Source organism: Leptidea sinapis, chromosome 8 (genome assembly GCF_905404315.1).
Source record: "Leptidea sinapis chromosome 8, ilLepSina1.1, whole genome shotgun sequence".
Lineage (NCBI taxonomy): Eukaryota > Metazoa > Arthropoda > Insecta > Lepidoptera > Pieridae > Leptidea > Leptidea sinapis.
Window position 1 is genome coordinate 11,814,018 of NC_066272.1, and position 21,537 is coordinate 11,835,554.

Below are 21,537 nucleotides of genomic sequence, written 5' to 3' on the forward strand. Positions count from 1 at the left end.
AATATAGCACTAGTGTTAAAGTTAATTTAGTTTAATTTCGTTAATATTTTATTACTAAAATTCTATTGAACATCCACTCAGAATTTTTTTTCTTACGCTAGATACTAAATACCTACTGTAAGCAGTGTTTGCTCATTCAAAAGCTCAACTACGACTACTTGGATCCACAGTGCCTACCTTGCTAGAAAACCACCAGTTACCAATAAAGGCATAAAGGCATAAAAGGCATTTATTTTCTCAAAATTGATTCCTTTAGAATTCTTTTTGATGTCATTTCTTATACTACTAGATACTACTACCGCTTCGGAAACACGGGCGCTCTGAGAGAGAAGAAGCGGCGCAGGAAACTCTCCCAGCATTCTTTTTTTTGCGCTCTTTTCAATAAAAATATACAATATTGTACAGTCATTTCTATTGCTACAAAATAATCACAATCTAGGCCCAGGCTGTCCGATCATTTAGATATTCAGCAGTGGAGTAATAGGATTTACGACAGAGCCATTTTTTTTATAAAACATTTAAATTTATTTATAGATAATGCCTGAACAGTGGCTGGGACTTTGTTATAAAAGTGTATACATTTACCCTTAAAGCTATTATGTATCTTATGAAGCCTTAGAATTAGTTACAAGCAATCCCTTATTTCTAGTGTTATAATAATGAAAATCACTATTAAGACCAAAAAGGTGACGATTTTTGTGAACAAATATTAAATTTTCATAAATGTACTGACAATGAACAGTCATAATATTTATTTCTTTAAGTTTTTCTTTGAGAGACTGTCTATAACCAAGCTGATATATAGCACGAACAGCTCTCTTTTGCAGAGCAAACACTGCATCAATGTCAGCAGCATGACCCCATAGTAATATACCATACGTCATGATGCTGTGAAAATAACTGAAGTACACTAATCTAGCGGTCGCATCATTCGTGTACTCTCTAATCTTTCTAACTGCATATGCCGCAGAGCTGAGTCTATCTGCTAGATGGGCAATATGTGGACCTCACTGAAGCTTTTTATCTAACGTGATACCCAAGAAGACCGTAGTGTCCACAAGTTCCAATCTCTGGTCATTTATAAGTACGCTGGTTTATACCTCCGCTGTGTTTGGTGTAATGAACCGTAAACACTTTGTTTTTCCACTGTTTAAGTGCAGATTATTCGTCTCAAACCAACGCACTATCTTTGAGAGTGCATTATTTACCTCGTCATCAATATCCGCACGTCGCTTCACTTTAAAAATAAGTGAAGTATCATCAGCAAACAATACAATCTCATGGCTATCATCTACCACAAACGGTAGATCGTTAATATATATAAGAAACAAGAAAGGACCGAGAATAGAACCCTGTGGAACACCTATTCCCACAGGTTTACCCGAAGACCGTTTGCCATTTACATCGACTATCTGAAATCCTTCGCTTAAATATGATTTTAACAGATTTAGGGCTTTATTTTTCACTCCATTATGTTTTAGTTTTAGGAGTAGTTTCATGGTGGACGCAGTCAAATGCTTTGGACAAATCACAAAAAATGCCCAATGCATCCTGTGACTCTTCCCAGGCTTCAAAGATGTGCTCAATGAGTCTAGTACCCGCATTAATTGTTGATAAGCCCCTAGTGAAACCAATAGTAGGCTCCTTTGCACAGGATGCCGGCTAGATTATGGGTACCACAACGGAGCCTATTTCTGCCGTGAAGCAGTAATGTGTAAACATTACTGTGCTTTGACGGTCTGAAGGGCGCCGTTTCTAGTTATTACTGGGCAAATGAGACAACATCTAACGTCTCAAGGTGACGAGCGCAATTGTAGTGCCACTCCGATTTTTTGGGTTGTTCAGAAATCCTGAGCGGCACTGCATTGTAATGGGCAGGCAGTTTCAATAACCATCAGCTGAACGTCCTGCTCATCTCGTCGAATTTTAATAAAAACAAAACCAATGCACGCCCCTGAGTATGTGATCATCGCAGCCCTCTCTAGTACATTCTCTCGAATAAACATACATATGAATTCGAATACCGAATACATATTGTTACGTGATGGGGATCTGGGAGCAACGTGGTGTTCTCACCATTTTCAACGATATAACTGTTGATCCAGTATATAAACTATTAAAACATTTTTTTTATATTTAAACTAGGCATTCCCGCCCGCATCGACAGGCAAATTTTAAAAGGAAAGAATGTCGGAGTTTCAAAAATAAGTAGCAAACCATCAAGGACAAACTTTGCATCGAATGGTGGTAGTTTCAGGTCGATACGATCAGTAGTTTGGGCGTGATTGAGCCTCAAACAAAGACCATTTTCATTATCTATATATAGAAGATAAAACACTTTTTAAAGGATTAAAACGCATGTAATTGTAACTTTCTTTTTTATTAGATTTTTGCGTAAACGTTACTTTTTTATTATTATTTTACTTAACCCTTTCCAGATCTCGTTTTCAGTGGTACTGCAGATGAAATGAGTCAAGATAGTATTTGTCTTTGTATTAGCCTTTTTTGGTAAGTGCAGTTGGTTTTAATTTAGAAATTATCGGATCCCAGGTGTAAGATAATTGTAGAACATTCGCGTTAATCAAAGTAAATATAAAATTTTAATTTTAAAAAGGAGTCAAACGGGCATGGGCTCGCGTGACGGGAAGTGATTAGGTAATCAACAACAGGAGTAAAGGCTGGGGACCGAGCCAATAGCCTTGAGGAATCGAGCGGAGATAGATTACCTCTCCCGTACAAGATCGCCATAGTTTTAATACAGAATTAGAAGTATTTTTAATTTATTACAATCACATACAATTGCCTTTACAAAATTAATGAATTTTTGTACAATTTTCATCTCGATTGAATGATTAGCATGGCTCCAACTGTAAAAGTTAGGGGTATTTTGTTGTTGTTGTTTGCACTGTGTATATAAAATAGAAATGTAATAAAAAAAAATTTTCTCATTTTCTGTAGTTGATTAATTTTTTTTATATTAAAATATAAGCTTTATAAAAACCGTCAAGAAATGGTTTCAACTATGCGCTATTTTGGCGATTTCTTGGGATAGCAGCCTTAAGAGATGCCCTTTAAGTTAAGAGCCGTAAGCTTGAGGGTCCCTAAGTCGTATCAGTTCAGGAAAACTGCAGCCGGTAAATAGATTCCATAAAGTATCTGTGTCAGGCACGAAATATCTCACAAAATGCGCCGTTGTAGAATACCAGACGTCAACATGATACGGTTGGACTAAATCTATGATAGTTTAAATAGTCAAATTTAGTTTCTTTTTCGTTATTGATGGGAAGGTCTTCTGCTTTATCTAAATATTGGTCTTTTCCATTTTAAGTTTAGTTTTTGCCGAGTTTCTGTATCCTTCGGTGAAAATTATTGTAAATTAAACTTTTGTCGTGAAAAATAACTTTATTTTTACCACCATTTTTACAAGATAATTACTCCACCACCTAGTACTTTTTTTTTCTTTATGAAAATAAAGGAAGAGACGAGCCGGACGTTCAGCTGATGGTAATTGGTACGCCCTGCCCATTACAATGCAGTGCCTGCACTACATCTGCCCTCGTCACCTTGAGACATAAGATGTTAAGTCTCATTTGTCCAGAAATTTCACTAGCTACGGCGCCCTTTTGACCTAAACACAGTAATGCTTACACATTACTGCTTCACGGCGGAAATAGGCGCCGTTGTGGTACCCATAATCTCCGGCATCCTGTGCAAAGGAGCCTCCCAGTGGTAAAGCTCGTCACCTTTCATTTCGAGTTCAAAGTCTTCTCTCTTGAACACCTTCCTAGCCGATCTTACGTCTGGTCTTCGACATTCGTCCACATAGTTTATATCGACTACCACATTTAATATAGCTTATTCTCCTTTTTAAGCATGTTTTTTAAAATCAATGGTTACGATGCAGAAACTTATACTACTTTATAGGAACAACAAGTGTCTGCAGTTGAGAGACATTAACACAATAACCTAGTATATATAGCTAAGAAAAAAGCAATAAAAGTCATTAAAAACTAATTTATAACTTTCTTATTAGATATCATGAACTTTATTTTAATAACATTCGTGATTTCAGTATTTATAATGTCGTTTATTACCAGTACATAGTAGCATTTCTACGTAGGTTTTTTTTCATATTAGATGGTCTTTAAGCTGATTTGTTGGAAAGTATCCGCTGCTCATATCTGCAATAGGGAAGGACTTAGGTTCGGTTCCAGAAGGCACCTTAATATGTAATCTGTGATCAAGTATTCTTTGTCTCTTTTATGCCCATTTATGAAGACAAAACATACTTGATCGGAATTGATTACCTTGGCGTATTACTATTACGTCCGTATACCTAAACTCTTAGATAATTTTTACTTCTACGTAGAGCCTATTGCTAGACAACCGATGAAAACAGGCCAGGTTTTTTTTTGCGTTACAAGCTCAGATCACTTTGTGTTAGTGTGCGTGCATTGCTCAAAATAGAGGTTAATTGTGAATCTCTTTTTTTTTCGACGTTTTCACAGCAACTGTCACAGTCTATCTAGACGTAGAAATGACCTAAGCCTATATAAATATATGGTACTGGATGAATTTCAAGTTTTAGGCATTTTAGAAGTTTCCAGATCATTCCAGAAAATTTTAGAACTTTTTAGAACACTTCAGATTGATTTTAACTATTTTTTTTAATTTTTATTGTTAGAACGTCGTAGAAAATTTCGGATCGATTTTAACAGTTGCAGATATTTTGGAACTTTCTAGATCTTTCCAGAAGCTTTCTAATACATCCTAGATCATTTTCAACAATTGAAACCATTTTAGAACTTTCTTTATTATTTTAGAATTTTCCAGAATTAGCATTGTTTATAAAATAGAAGCTATTGCTTCGATTTTAATAACAATTCTCTTAGTTGTTAGCATCAGCTTTATTAAGCTGATACTAAAAAGTATTTTCAACTAATTCTACGAATACAGATTATACATATTAGGTGCTGTATAAGTCCCGGGTAACGACAGCAAGAATAAATTGTTTTACAGCTCCTTCATTGCATGTTGTTTTATTTTCAAAGTGAAGCCAACAAGCATAGAATTACGGCCACAGACTGAATTATATTTTTGTTTCTATTTCTCGGCTAGAGCTCGTCAGTAACAGCGTTAGTAATTATATCGAACGTGAGTAATTGAATTTCGTTCGAATAAAATGAGATTGAGGTTTATAGTACTCGCAGTAATTTTAGGTTTTCATCTCCCAGATGAGTGACATTGCGAATTATTTTAATCGACATATTAACTTTCACTGTGTAACGGCGTGCTTAAGTTGATCTGCAATCATTTTTGAGACGCCGCAGATGACATCAATTGTTGCTACAAAGTGAAAAACTTGTTTAGATTGGCATTGGTTGAATTGGTTGAATATATTGGTTGCGGCGGCGTCGTGTGTCCGGTCGTCTTCTTCCCGTCGGGAAACAATGGCTGGTCGATACGTCAACTAGTGAACGCGAGCTGATTGTGGTGCCAGGTAGATCTAATTGAGTTAATAAATCATTGTATTTGTTGGATGCAATTACTAATTGTGACAGTAATCATGACCATCATGTTCACGAAGCATCCCATTGGATGATTCACGATGCATTCATCCAACACAAACAATGAATTCAAGCTCTACAGGTTGATGCATCCAATATACGATAATTTATATTTATACAGTTAATTCTTTATCACTTCTAATGAAACAGTTTATATTATTTAAACACGACTCATAAATTGGACCTTACAAACTAATTTGTTATGTATTTTACAGCCATTGTAAAATACTCTATTTGATTGAAAAGAGTGGTTGTTGAGTTTCTTATACGAGTTCAATTTTTTACGAACATATGGCACACTCAGTAATTTAAAAGAAACATTTGTAGTGACGATTCAAAAGCGCTTGGTTTAAGCCTAATTGAATAAAGTTTATTTGACTTTGACTTTGAGATTTGTGAGTGCTGTATAATATGTTTCTTCATAAAAATACATGTAAGCGAAATCCGCCGTACAACGCAATCATCATATAGGGAAGCTATTCTGGTTTATGAAATGTTATATACCTGACTAGCTTTTGGTCGAGTTATATAACCTGCATATACGATCAATGGTTCGTAGGTTCGATTCTTGCTACTAGCACTGAAGTACCTCAGAGAGTTTCATGCGCGGCTTCTTCTTTCTCAGAGCACTATTTGTTTCCGAAGCGGTAGCAGTGCCTAGTGTATTAGAAATGACATCACAAAGAATTCTAAAGGAATAAATTTTGAGAAAATAAATGCCCTTTATGCCATTAAGGGTGTTGTACCCTTATCGTAATCCACATTAGGTTTCTCCAGACACTATCTTCAACGTACAACCAAATTGTGGTGCAAATTCCTCGCACGGTGGTTTCAGGGTCAGAAAATACGATGTGTACATTCTTTAAATAATACTATATATACATCATAAAAATAATTAAAGATCTATTTAAGCTTGTGCCAATGAAGCCCTTTCATTAGATACACGACAGGGTTAACTTAATTCAACATTTGGAGCGCTGCGCCGTTCTTTGCATAATAACCCTATTCTTTATGATTTTGGTAATAGATACGCCCTGCCATTACAAAGTAGTGCTCAGGATTCTTGAAAAACCCAAAAATTCTGAGTGGCACTAGGATTGCGCTGATCACCTCGAGAGGTAAGATGTTAAGTCTCATTTGCCCAGTAATTTCACTAGCTACGGAGCCCTTCAGACCGGTATAGTTACAAAACCCCCGCAATGTAAAAGACAGAAGTAGCTAAAGAAGCATTCAATCAATTCAGCATTGGATATCCCGCATACCACTATTACATTTTCATTGTTCACTTTTATTAAATCGATCGATTGTTCACACGTTTCTAACGTTTGTTAGCTCAGAACGGCATTTTGTTAATGAGAATCCCGATTGATTATCAATGAAAAGTAGGTTGCAATTGTTGCGAAAGACAGGCGTGAGTATAAAGTATGTAAACAGACAACGAACCGCTTATGTCACGGGGAGATTTTCTGTTTTTATTAAAACAAATGTGTTTTGCTGTTATTTCATGAGAAAATTTCTCTTATTTTACAATTAGGTACAATAACAGATAGCAGGATAAAACTATTATATTATAATAAGTATGAGATACTAAACAATACAGGTTTTAAAATTAAAATTGTACCCACCAAATACATTAAGAAAGAAATGTGGCTTCACCAGTGAGAGGCTCCTTTGCACAGGATGCCGGCTAGATTATGGGTACCACAACGGCGCCTATTTCTGCCGTGAAATAGTAATGTGTAAGCATTGTGTTTCGGTCTGAAGGGTGCCGTAGTTAGTAAAAAGACTGGGCAAATGAGACTTAACATCTCATGTCTTGACTTAACTTTATGTAACTTCGAATGTCTAAATTGACCGGACTGTTAGATACACATTTATTTTTAATATCCTTATTCTGTTGTGTCCACCTTTTTTTATGACAATAAGGGACGAGACGAGCAGGACGTTCGGCTGCTGGTAATTGGTACACCCTGCCTATTACAATGCAGTGCCACTCAGGATTCTTGAAAAACACAAAAATTCTGAGCGGCACCAAAATCGTCACCTTATAAAAGTTGTTATCGTTTAATATGCACACGTTTCCACGCCACCTATGAGGTAGTGTACTTAGCGCGTTTTTATAACTTTTTGAATCGTTATATCTCAGAAACGGTGGCTGGTAAGAAAAAAAGTACTGATACATTTTGTATAGATAATTTTATGATCTACAATTTTTGTCTGAGGTACTTTTATGATAAAACTTACCGTTTTGCTGAAAATCGCGAAAATCTCATTTTTTTGACCTTTGACCTTGAATATTTCTTTTTCCATACACGGGAATGATGAGGAACTTTTAAACATTGTTTATAATTATGTTTTGAACAATTTCACTGATTTTCAGCTTGTTGGGACTTTATGTAACTTCACTCTAGTTTTTTGGTTTAAATTGACCGGACTATAAGGTCAATATCAGTATCAGCACACACTTCACTAAATACATTATTATTTTAGGAATCAGTTAGTTGACAAGAATGTACGAAAAGTGGAAAAAGCCTTAGCGTGTTACAATTGTTAGTAGGTGTGCGATTAAAAAAGCATTTTCCAATTTATTCACCTTTTAAACCTTCTCTGGACTTCCACAAATAATTCAAGACCTAAATTTGCCAAATCGGTCCAGCCGTTCTCGAGTTTTAGCGAGACTAACGAACAGCAATTAATTTTTATACATTTAGATATAGATAAGTGGACAGTTGGTCTGTCCTCATTTTCTATTTCCTTTTCTCTTTATTGACAGATACACGCATACGCTATGTTAGCCGATAGTATGTTTTGGTATCAAACTCACGCACAATGGGTTGACACCATTTCACGGCCATCTGTTCCAGTGGTCAAACTAAATAACGCGCACATCCCCGGTTTCCTGTAACACATTTCCGACCCTTTCCACGAAATGACTCATCACAAAAAATACCATCTACCGAGAGGACATTACACATCAAAATATATATATAAATATCTAAATATATATAAATATCTTGTATTAATATATCACAAGTAAGACGACAAATGGACATAATTGAGTCATTGCAATGAATCGAGAAGGAAGTTTGCAGCCCTCTGTGCCTCTGTGCCCTCGAGAAAAACCCAGGCCGCACTGGGTTTTTCTCGAAAAGCTATCCAAAATGTTTGGAGTTACTTCCAGAAAAAGTTAGTGTTGCGAATATCTCTTTCGGATATAAATTGCATTACAGCTGTTTACGATGACCGGAGTATCTGGTTAAATGCCTGCCGAGTATACACTGTGACGGCTAGTAAGTAATAACATATCCTACGCTTGACGACGGATACTTCTGTCGGAGACTAAACAATCCCTAATTGATGCACGATCACCAGCAAACTTTAATACGACTTTCGAATACATCTGTACATAGTTTCTGTTCATAATTCAATAGTTCCAACTTAATAAATTGTAGAGAAATTAGTTTACACGGTAAAATTGAGTTTGCTCTTTTAAATATGGATTCCGAATCTGTTCAGTGTTATATTGAGGACGTCAGGCCTAATGTGGTTCCATTTGTACAACGAGTGGTTGCTTCTTCCTTGATATAACAGAAGTACTGTAAGACACCCTACGTATTACAGTAACTAGTAAACAGTCCGCACCTAAATTCGTTAGAGTATATGTGGGACCAATGTAATAAATAGTTAGAGAGTGTGAGTAAGTCTACAAACAGTAGCACCTGACTGACGTTTTGGAAAGTGCCTGGGAAAACATTCCAGCAGAAATAGTGAGGAATAAGATTCAGGAGTGAACAGCTACAAACAGAAGAAGAAATAAAAATGTGTTCTGTGATTTATCACTGTTTGAGTTTTTGTAATTTTATTCAAAAGTTGATTGACGGGCTTTTTGCCCGGTGAGTTACTTGCGCCCGTTCTTCTCAGGTCTCAGGCACGCTATTTCGAATGGGTTCTTGACATTCAATAAGTGATTTTTAATCCTATTTTGAATTAAAAATAATTTGAATTTGATTTCCATGGTTCAAATCAGTAGCCTACCTATACCAGCCCAAATTGTGTTTCAAATGGCTCTTAGCTTTTAGGTCATTTAAGTCGAATCATTTATTGCTTTTATAAACGAAAAACTAGCTTACGAATAATTAAATGGTAAGTGGCGACCACTACCATGTTATTATGAAACACCAGAAGATTAACGGCTCGTCGTCAAATATCTGATATGGTGTTCTTATTCAAAGTACTGCGTTGTTCTGTCGATTGCTTGTTGAATGTTGTTGAATCTTTTACTGTTAGAGTTCCTTGTCGTTTACCATATTAACCCTCGGCTCTTTGAAATTTGCCGTTAGCTCGTAGAAATCTGAAAATGCACTCACCTATATGTATCTAGATTAAGCCAAACATTTACGGCCGTTTTCAATAACCTATCTAGCCTTAGTTTAACTTACTAGAGGTAGACAAATCTATCCCTTAACGCTTACTTACATTTAAATAACCTATCGACATAAATCATTGGATTATAACTATATTAGACATAACTATAGATAGATCTTGTCACTAAATGGTGACAGCAATGTATCCGTAACTAGAGATACGTTATTGAAAACGGCCGATACTGATCTCGATGTATGTATACGGCCGTTTTCAATAACGTATCTCTAGTTGCGGATATATGCTATCACCGTTTAATGACAAGATCTTATCTATCCATAGTTATATCATGTTATATAGTTATGTCATATTATAGTTATGTCGATAGGTTATTGAAATGTAAGTAAGCGTAAAAGAAAAGATTTGTCCACCTCTAGTAAGTTAAACTAAGGATAGAAAGGTTATTGAAAACGGCCGATAGACATGTTTAGTACATCACCCATTGCATATAAGACTGCTGTTTGGAAATTTATAAATAATATTAAATAGTATTTAAGTTTGTTACAATAATCTTAAACTCTGTAGTTTTTAACATAGGCTTTATTATTAGACGTGTTAGCCCTGTGGCTAGCCACTATTGAACATTTTGTTTATGAATATAAGGGACGAGACGAGCAGTACCTTCAGCTGATGGTAATTGATACGCCCTATCCATTGCAATGCAGTGCCGCTCAGGATTCTTGAAAAACCCCAAAATTCTGAGCGGCACTTCAATTGCGCTCGTCACCTTGAGACATAAGATGTTAAGTCTCATTGGCCCAGTAATTTCACTAGCTACGGCGCCCTTCAGACCGAAACACAGTAATACTTACACATTACTGCTTCAGGGTAGAAGTATGTGCCGTTGTGGTTCCCATAATCTAGCTGGCTTGCTGTGCAGGATTCTAGATTATGGGCCTCCCACTGGTAACTTTCCATGGTGAATGTTATTATATGTTTTGAAGTTTTGTGTGTCTAAGGCTGAGATCTATAAGAGTCAACTTAGACTTTGCTAAGACTTTACTTACATAAAACTTAGCCGAGTGTGATAAAACGCGAAATTCTTTTTGCATTAGGCTGTCTCAGCATAATTTCAGATGTGAATTGACTATAACAACGTAATTCTCCACAGTGCGGTTTTCAAGGAGCTTTCTTCCACGTACTACAAAGCTGTGGAATGAACTTCCTTGTGCGGTGTTTCCGGGAAGATACGACATGGGTACCTCCAAAAAAAGCGCGTACGCCTTCCTTAAAGGCCGGCACCACTCCTGTGATTCCTCTGGTGTTGCAAGAGAATGTAGGCGGCGTTGATCACTTAACACCAGGTGACCTGAACACTCATTTGTCCTCCTTTTACATAAAAAAATAAAAGATTACGCTAATCTTTAACTCAGCTAAGTTAGAGTTAAGTCTTAATTATTATTATCACATTAAATATATATTTTATTGCCAAACATCCATAGTAAGCAGCGTCATTAATATAAGGTTCTATTTAAGCATCAGGAAAACAGCAGGGCTACTATGGAAACCAAATACCAATTTCAAACCATAAAATTTTAATTTATAGACTTTCGCACTCTTGGCAGTATTGGATTAATATTATAACAAAGCTCCCCTTACGCATCTTAAAGATACATATTGTTATTATCCAAACTCATTATTTTTGGTAGAGCGCTTATACTTCGCTTCGCAGTACCACAACTTTCCGATCAGAGTCCGATGGAGTACCCGAAATACCCTTCTAGACCCATGAAAATACAGGTCTAGAAGTCTCGGACCGAATTCGGATAATGCTTACGCACTAGTCCGATCTCTGATCCACTTCCAAGCAATTCAGGGGCCACTTTTTGGCATAGGGCATTTTACGCGAAGCCACACTAGAGCATTCACGTCGTTGATCATGAAACCTTTCAATCAGCGTCAACTTCTGGCAATGCTGTTGTACGTACGAAGACGCAGAAGAAATAAATAATTATGAGTGCACCCTCTCTTGGTGGACCGACGTTTAAAATGATCTTTTTGCAATCACGACGCAGTGTTACGTCAATACCACAGGCAATTTTATAATTATAACGAATAAGTGTACCTTAAGATTTTATACTACATCACATAAAATATGATATTTTAACGCGAGCGTTTATACTAATAATATTATGGATACTTCGGTCCGTCAATAATCTTCTCCGGAACAGGTTGACGGAAATAAATACAGTGCGTAAACTACAATAGAAATAGTTCTACGACTACATCGGACCCTTGTCACGGGTACGGATCGGATTCATATCGGACGTAGTGCGAAAGCGCTCTAAGATTTTACGTAAATAGTACTCTTGATGCCATTTTGACAGCTTATTTTGGTTCTTGCATTGGATTTCGATTGGGATTAAAACGATAGCACTGCAGTTACTTTTTCATTTAGAGTTGTTAGTTTTTTAGTTTAAAAGTTAAGTTTTTATGTAAGGGTTTAGGTTTGATCTAATACAATCTGCATCAAGCGAAACGAGTGTCGCGAAAGATGCATTAAACCGACATCTTTGTAGCGAATTATAGCGTATCCAAGTTGAGAAGAATAAACCGCCAAATATCGCCTATCTATAAGGTAAGATGTACTAAGTAACTGAATTTAAAATTATTTCATTAATATAGTGCTTTATCTCCAATATAATAATATTTTATTGTAAACATTGGCATGGGTAAATTTAATTAAAGCTATTTTAAGATTATTTTAAGAGTTACCTTATTGTTGTACTATAATTTAATTACTACAAAAAATATCCTGAATGTATTTGCATATGTAAATACTTGCTATATATCAGTCTATAGTCTATACTTCCTTCTTATAGTTTCATATTAAGGTCACGTCAGTGTAGAAATTATAGATAGTACGAAAAAGCAGGATTTCCTTGGAATTATTATTTAAGGTTTAAACATCAAGTTGCTAGGAGTGGTATTTGAATCTTTAATATATTGAGGGCTTTCAGAATTAGTAAAACATTTTGAATCTCAATTATATAGATATTTCCAAATTAATTTTCAGAATAAAATAAACCGAATAATTTTCAGTCCAATGCGAAAAGCTCCAATGCTAATATTGTAAAGGGCGGTTGAACATTGAGGATTTTGTCCCTTGGCAAACGCTGGCTAGAAAGGCTTAAGGCATTAGGCTTAGCGCAATAGAGGCTATTATCGTGTGGCTAAAGCGCTGATGGAGGTCCGTTATGTGGCGGCAGGTTACGGTTACGTCTATAAAAGAGGTCGGCGTCTTCTTCACAATTTCATTCGGTTTGAGACGCCCCGGCTGCGTGCTTGGTGATTGTGTCTCCGGCCCATATCGTGTGCTTTCGTGACAGAGTATTTCGTTTCTATCGCGCCGGCCGCGGCAAGCTAGCACTCTTAAGCTTATCAATCGCAAGGTCTTGTGCTCGCTTCTGTGTACCGGGACACTGTTACGTGCTGTCTAAGAACTTGGTGCTTCGACGTGGTGCGAAAAGGTATTGTAATTATTCTAAATACGAACTGATAGTTAGTTAAATGTAAGAAAAGAAAAACTTCGAAGACGATTTAATACTTGTTTATGTATTTAACGAAATTAAGTATTTTTTTAACAATTACTTATATTTCTGTTTCCTTAAAAATGAAGCATACTTATTTTACATCTTTGTAAAGTAAGTAAGTAAAAATATGCAAGCGTCTTCTGATTGAATGCAGCCTATATGTTGCTCTAGGCTACGCTGAAGGAATTCGTAAAAGTTTCACAAAAGTTTGTACAGTAGTTTCAAAGGTTAGCGTTTTCGAAAAACATCTATTTATAATTTGTATTTTAGTGTTCAGCTACATTCCCCTTCTCATCTACAATCGGTTTTTTGAAAAATATCTCCAATGTCAGACGTTGACTTTTCAGTTTTATTATAGTACTAGCTGACCCGACGGACATTGTTCTGTTCATTAAAAAAAACTCTTTCGGGTGGAATTTCGTACGACGAAATTTCCTATGAAATTTCAAGTGTCTTCGCTTGGTTCCCGAGATATCGTGATGAGTCAATAGGAGGTTCTCTTTTGTATATAGAATATAGATATTGTATGGATTTAATTGGCGTTTCACATTATCTTCATTGACTTTTTTGTCTAAGGCTGAGATAAAGACTGAGAGATTTCTCAGACTTTATTTACGTAAAACTTAGCTGAGTGTCTTAGCATAAGATCGGTATAATTTTAGCTGTTAAATGAGTATAAAATGAAATCGAAGATTATGCTGCCGGTTAAGTTCTGCTGTTCGGGTTGATTCCAGCGGCCGAATTCCACCACCGGACACTACGTGCAAAGTACCATCCGCACCACATAAACGTCTGGCATTCCACAACCGCGTGTTTCGTTAGAAATTTCTTGCCTCGCACAGCCACTTTGTGGAATTAATTACCGGCTGCGGTTTTCCCGAACAGATACGACTTAGGGACCTTCAAGAAAAAAGCATACTCCCACCTTAAAGGCCGGCAACGCATTTCTTGACACACCTGATGTTGCGGATGTCCATTGGCGGTTGCCTCACCTCTCCCCATTCCGTGAGTCTCTTGCCCGTTTGACCCCTCTTATATAAAAAAAAGTATAGAATAGGTACGGTTTATAGATCTCAGGATAAGAGACGCAGATAAAGTTTATGACAAGAGATAGTTAAGGCGTCGCATTAGACATTAAATTGGAGTGTAGCGCCTTATATTAGAGTGCAGTGATCTCATTCGCACGAACGGCCGTGTCTTTCCGTAAGAGCGATGCGAACAAAGTAAACGCGCATTATTGGTACGAAGATGGTAAAATGATTGCCGTCATTACCGGCGAATTACACGAGTGAGACGCTCCGACCCTTTACCATTATATGCAGTTGCGTGCGTTATTCCGCTCCGATTAATGATTAGCCGTTTTTTATTTTACGTAATCATAGAAAATGGGACTGAATTACCTTGGAAAGGGAAAAACTTAGAAATTCCTTATGCTAGCAATTTTAGCTTAATAAGTCAATTGCTGTCAGTCCCTGCGTTTACAAGCTCCTGTCAAAAGTCTAGCGTAAATCATTCAAATTCAAATATTTTTATTTAAAATAGGATTTAAAATCACTTATTGAAAGTCAAAAACTACCTTACTTACCACTGGAAAAAGTATGCCTCAGGCCTGAGAAGAACGGGCGCAAGAAACTCAGCAGGGTACTTTTTTTAATAAAATTTATTATTTAATAACCGCTCCATCCCAATTTAGAATGTCATTTATGTTATAGTAGCTTTTACCCCACAAACATTTTTTTACAATACGTTTGGATTTCGTACTACATTTGTTTTGCACATTTTCTGGGATCTTGTTGCAAAAGCATAAACATCGCTCCAAAAGACTCACTAACTCGACTTCCCCAAGTAATAGGCATTATAAGTTTATGTTTGTTCGTAAAGATTATGGTTATAATTGTTTCTAGAAAAATCACTTACGTGCCTATGTACATATATAACATTATCAAGAATACATTAAGAGGCAACAGTTAATATATTTATTTCTATAAATTTTGTTCTAAATAATTCTTTAGGACCTAAGTTATAAATATCGCGAAAAGCCTCTTCTGCAGCAAAAAGATGGCATTAATATCGGCAGCATTACCCCATAACAATTTACCATAGAACATAATACTATGAAAATAACAAAAGTAAATTAGTCGCGCCTTGAATTGTATTGAATTCCAAATGTTTCCCGTATAAAAGCCTTATGTTCTAAGTTAGTTTACACAGTGTACACCCGGCTTTAGCATCTAGTTGCATTTAAAAATAGAATTATGTATTTCTGTAACGGCTAACGTGTATCAATAATTATGTCGTTAAAATGCTACTTAACGTGATGGCCACAAAAAGTCAAAATAGTAATTGGAGTTAAAGAATTTCTAAAGCTGACTCTAATTCAGGTTTGAAACTGGTTTTCAAGCAGGGCTCATACAGGATACTTGTTATTTAATTTTTAATTATCACAATGGAGTTAAAACATGGTTTACATTGTTAGGTTATAAGCCTTTGACTCTCAGGACACGGTTTACTTTTATTCTTTTTATCTCTGTTGTATCCTTATGAAATAATTGATTTTCTGTTTTCTCATTTCTTTTATTGAAACTCGTACGCGCTTTTCTATAATAAAAGAATATTAAATTCTGTTAAAATTTGACAATGGTAGTATATGATATCTCAAAAATTTAATCCGACAGGAATTACTTGCATAGATTTCTAAGTTTTTTCTTTATAATCAGAATCGGTATTTAAACACAAATAATATTACAAAAAAAAAAAAACATTCTATACATACAATCTTTACACATTCGCAATACCCGTGGTCAAAATATGCGATACTTTGAGAATGATGCTCTACCGGATTATTCCATATAAACGAATTGTGGGTGTAAATTCACATTTTCACGTTATGTCCTATATTAAAATGCTGGTATCACCAGAGGAATTTCTCTGAGCACTCCCCGTGATATATTCGGTTGAAGAGGAGATGAAGGGAAAAAGACCCAACATCTAAACGCAACGCCTAAGAACCAAGCTAATCGGAGATGACTTGATATTATTCACCTTAACACATTCCACTCTTACCCTAGTTGGCAAGCTTTTTTGAGGCCAATTTGGTCTTCTCTTCCCCGTGAGCATGATCGTCACTCAATATATCGACGTCAAACATGCCAGTACAGGCTCTGGCAATTAGGCCAGAGTTTAATCGAGAAGATACGACAAAGGAAACCTTTTAGCATCAATCGCACACAAGCAAGCAAGCAAGCACTATTCCGAGATTTGCACTGCATAGTATCGATTTCAGAGACAAGTTTGTGCCGGTTCTCTTCCACGCTATCTGCATAGAAATTTATACCACAGCATACCATTGATATGCGGAAGTGTAGAACAGTGTAGGGCATAAAACGCAGCCTTGCGGGACGCCAGCGTTAATAGGTTTTAAATGCGTGACCCATTTGCATAGCTTCTCGATAAGCTAATAGGGAGGGAGCTTTGCAATAATCTTCTTGTACCAAATCCAATTGAAGCCTCTCGGTATGTTTAGACTTAGCCAAGAGAAGAGGAACTTCGAATCAAACGCTTAAGACCGTCGATGTGCGAGACATACAAGAAGATCATCGGCTGAGCGATTACTATGGAAACCGTACTGGCAATCGCAACTCAGCTCGTGCTCCTTCAGGTATCCCAAGGACTGGCGTTTGGTTGATTGATTCAATAGGCAATCTGTAAATAATTGAACTGCATTTGGTTTTTGTGAAATTATGCATTATAACAGAAGTCAGAATCTCATCGAAGCGAGGTTACATATATATTACATACATAATTCGATACCTGAGATCCAAAGAGTAAAAATTCAGAAAAGGGTTCCAAAAGAACTCTTGTTGTTACGAGTATGAAAAGAAAATATTCTAGATTTATGAAAAAATATTGAAAGTAGCAACCAAATTGCATTCACTTATCGACTTGTTTCTCTCTGGTAATGGTGGTTATTATATATGGAACAACCTCTCATACTTATCTTAAGCTTACTGAATTTTAAACTTGTAACACTTGGTTTGCTCTAAGTCATCGTTATCTCTTTAGTCGACTCAAGCTGACTTTCCCAAACGCTACATAGCCCATCGTGACAGCTCAGTCTAATTCGATCCCCACAAAATAAAGTAAGTAATAAGTTGTCAACCCAAATATTTAAAAACACCTAATATAACCATCGTGTTAACAGGTATTTGCACTAGTTATCAGATAAATCAATCTTAACTACATAAACAATTCAGTGTCTTTGACTTGGGCAAAAAGCGATCACATGTGGGCGCACAAACTTGTTGAATTTTTTGCGAGCAATGCACGACGGCCTTGACCGGGTGTTCCGAACAAATCCATTGATCTTGTCAATTATACATTGCTGCTTCGTTATATAATAATTATTATTGTACGAACGATATTATGAGAGTATACAAACTCTCATACCGTGTTGAATCTCTTTGGATTAACCTGATTTTCATCGATTAAAGTAAAGTAAACTAAGCATTTATTCATGACTAAACACATAATATAAATACATAATAAAATTAACGAAATAACAAAATAAAAACATAAAACTCAACATTTTTGGAATTGCAACTAGGATAACCCCAATTCCAACACTGATTTTCAGTAGATACCTACCAAGTCGCCCTGTTGACAGCAGCCAGCACGGTTTCCTAATATTAATCGGGCAAATCTCATTAATAAAGTAATTTAGTATCTTGTTTTCTTTTTTTTTCATATATTTCTTTCGTTTAATATCAACTCTTATAAGACTCCACCTGATGTCAATACCCTCCACCTGCCACTTGTCAAGACAAATTTTTAAATAAAATTATTAAATCAAATCAATCGAAATTTTCTCTGTGTAGAAATATCGAAATTAATGTTATTCTCGAATTTTATATTCTTATTTATTACGTAAGAATAAACGGTATTATTATATGCAGAAACAATGTACAAAATTAATTGTTACAAGGGAAAGCACTTAGCTTTTTAGATTTGTTTTTAAAATGAGATGGTTGCTAAGAATGTTCACGTAAATGTTTCGAACGTCCGTTTATTAGGAACATAGAAAGTGTATGATTCAGCGGTTAGTCATTTTGCATGGAGATATTTAAATTTGGAGTTATCCTTAAAAGGACATTTAGCATAATAAGATTGTCATCTTATGAAGTACATTTTAACTCTCTGAAACATATCTCAATACGAGAAAGACTGATATAAAGTAAAGTGACCCACTTTACTTTATATTTTCAATAAAGTGATCACCATCACGTTACTATAACGTGCCACAGAGTGTAGTTTATCCACTTATTCCAGATTTTTTATAATACTATTCTTATATTGTAAGTCGTATTATGCTAAATTACATGAATCGCTTAAAAATATTCTTCCTTAATTTTAATTGAGAACTCTAACAGTTCTAGATTCATCACATTATCTTATGTGTTTTATTTTTGGGTTTGAATGAATGAATGAAGCCTCTTTTCCAAACAACTTAATGAACTAAATGATAATAATTATATTTCACCTAAGATTTACTATATCTTATAATAATCATGGCTTGCTGGTCCTCCGACATAGGCCTCCTCCAGATCTTTCCACATTTTCCTGTTGTAAGTTGTTCTACTCCACATTTGTCCAGCAATCTTTTTGAAATCATCTTCCCATCGTATCGTTTGTCTCCCTCTATTTCTTTTTCCAAATCTTGGAAACCACTCTATAATGTCTTTTGTCCATTTATCTTGTTTGCTTCTTATCACATGCCCTGTCCAATATTTTTATTATATTGCGTTTAATATAATACAAATATTGAAACATAATCGATAAGTTATTAATATTATAAAGTAGAAACCAGTCAGAATGTAATGGTACAAATCCTGTTTTGGAAGTTCATTGACTGTTGAGATTTTTTTTATAAAAAAGGTGCATATGATGTCAGAAGCGTAGAGACCTTTGTCAAAACATTACCTTCATATTTTATCTAATGTCGGCCATCATTTATTACGAAACGATTTATAATTGGGGATTATATCACGAAAACTTCTATCATTGTTAAAGAGAAATAAATAAAGAAAAAATAATGAATCGAAGGGAATCTTTAGGCTTATTTTCAAATAAGATTTCGAAGAATTTAATTTAAATATATATAAATCTGAAACAAAAAGCAAAAATCAATCTCGTTACAAAAAACCAGCTACAAGTATATTAAAATGCCATTCAGTAATGTCCACACGGTAAAATACCATCTAAATTATTTTTTGAAATATTTATAACTGGCAGAACTATTACTCTCTGATATTTCTTATTAACAACGTAAGTATTCCTTTAGTAACAATAATCTCAGCGTTAGAATAACATGAACGAAAAATAACAGTTACTCTCGCCATTTACAGAACGGTGTTCAATAGAATTCGGGTAAATTTGAAATATAACAACTTTCGTGACACACTCTGCTTGCTGTATCAATTATAAGACGTATCGGAGTGGACAATCACTAAATTGAGATCTGTTATTAGATAGCTGACTAACTGTGCTCGGCACGTGTAATGAGCCTCGGTAAATTTCAAATAAAATCTTGAGACATTACGGAATTGTAAAACGCTTGTGGGTCAGCACGCTAGAGAGGGCACTAGGTCGAGGAAAGTATGAACGCGCGAGTATGGTGCACTGCAATTACATACAATACGATCTCGGTCTCACAATGCTAAACCCATGCTAGAGTTATTATTTTCGTACACGAAAATAATCAGTTACCATTAAGTATACCTATTTCCTGTCGTAACTTTCGCCTGAATAGAATTTAATATTTATTTCATTTGAAAGTAAACCTTTATCATCCAAAAGGTTAATTTATAATACATCAATTAATTTAATTAATAGCTATTTAGATTTATGATTATTAATCATTATCATTATAAATATTTAACATTATTATGTGATAATAATATTGTTAAATAACATAACGTTTTGTTGAGAGGTGTTATTTCTACCTGTGTAAAATTAATCAAATAACGACTTTTTAGGCCTTAATTTAAGTTTTAAAAATGTATCGCAAATAACTTAGTTATGTTACGAAATAAATATTCGAATATAAAAGGTGTAAAAGTGGTTTTAACACTAATAATAATAATATATCTGTTAATTTTCTTATCAGAAAGATCTTAAAACTAATATAGTACATTAGTGATACATTTTTAACAGCTGGTATTTGTGAGGAGCTGGTGCCTGAAGTATTGATATTACAGATCACCAAGAACCCTTAATAAAAGGTAATTAATTGCCAGGGAATATAACAGTTTCATCTAAGTGACATATTTGATCACAATTTGCACAATTAAAATAAACATTTTTTGTCGTTTCTTTCAGAGGCGTTCGTTCGTTTTGACATCTTTTTTCATTTGAATTTTGTTTGGTTATCTATGATGTTGTTTTCTCATGTGTAGGAATCAAATTATTGTTGTTTATTGTGCCATCTTATTATGAAGTTTATATGAGTGCTTTCTAAAGGCTAATGGCTAAGCTAAAGATAGATAAGGAAAATTATAATCAAATTTGATGTCAGTAGTTCTAATTTAGGCTTTGTGGCTCCGGACACTTTTTAAAAACGATTAATCTCACAAAAATTCATATGGAAATTAAAATGGTCTTAATTTGAGGATCAATTCCTAAACCACTGATCGTATCGACATGAAACTACCACCATTCGATGCGAAATCTATCCTAGATGGTTTATGGGTACTTGTTTTTCCTATTCCAATGTTCCTTCATTAATTTATTTCCTTTTAAAATTCGCACAGCGAAGCGGGCGGGAACTGCTAGTTAGCTATATATCTTAATATATATAAATTACGTGACACGTAGTTTGTCCGCGATGGACTCCTAAACTAATGAACGGATTTTAATGGGGATTTCTTCATGAAGTGCATTTAGTCCAATTTGAGAGATAGGATAGTTTTTATTTCGATTTGGGACCCATAATTACTTTTATTTTCAATATTTGTTTTGTA

General features: G+C 35.2%; 1 protein-coding gene across 1 annotated transcript in view; it reads left to right on the forward strand.

The window, feature by feature from the left end:
• The first annotated feature begins 13,258 nt into the window (after positions 1-13,258).
• LOC126965670 (uncharacterized) overlaps positions 13,259-21,537 on the forward strand; it is a 91,207-nt gene continuing 82,928 nt past the window's right edge. The window contains exon 1 of the mRNA XM_050809384.1: positions 13,259-13,459. The gene's annotated coding sequence lies outside the window, so the exon portion shown is untranslated. The remainder of the gene's footprint in view (positions 13,460-21,537) is intronic.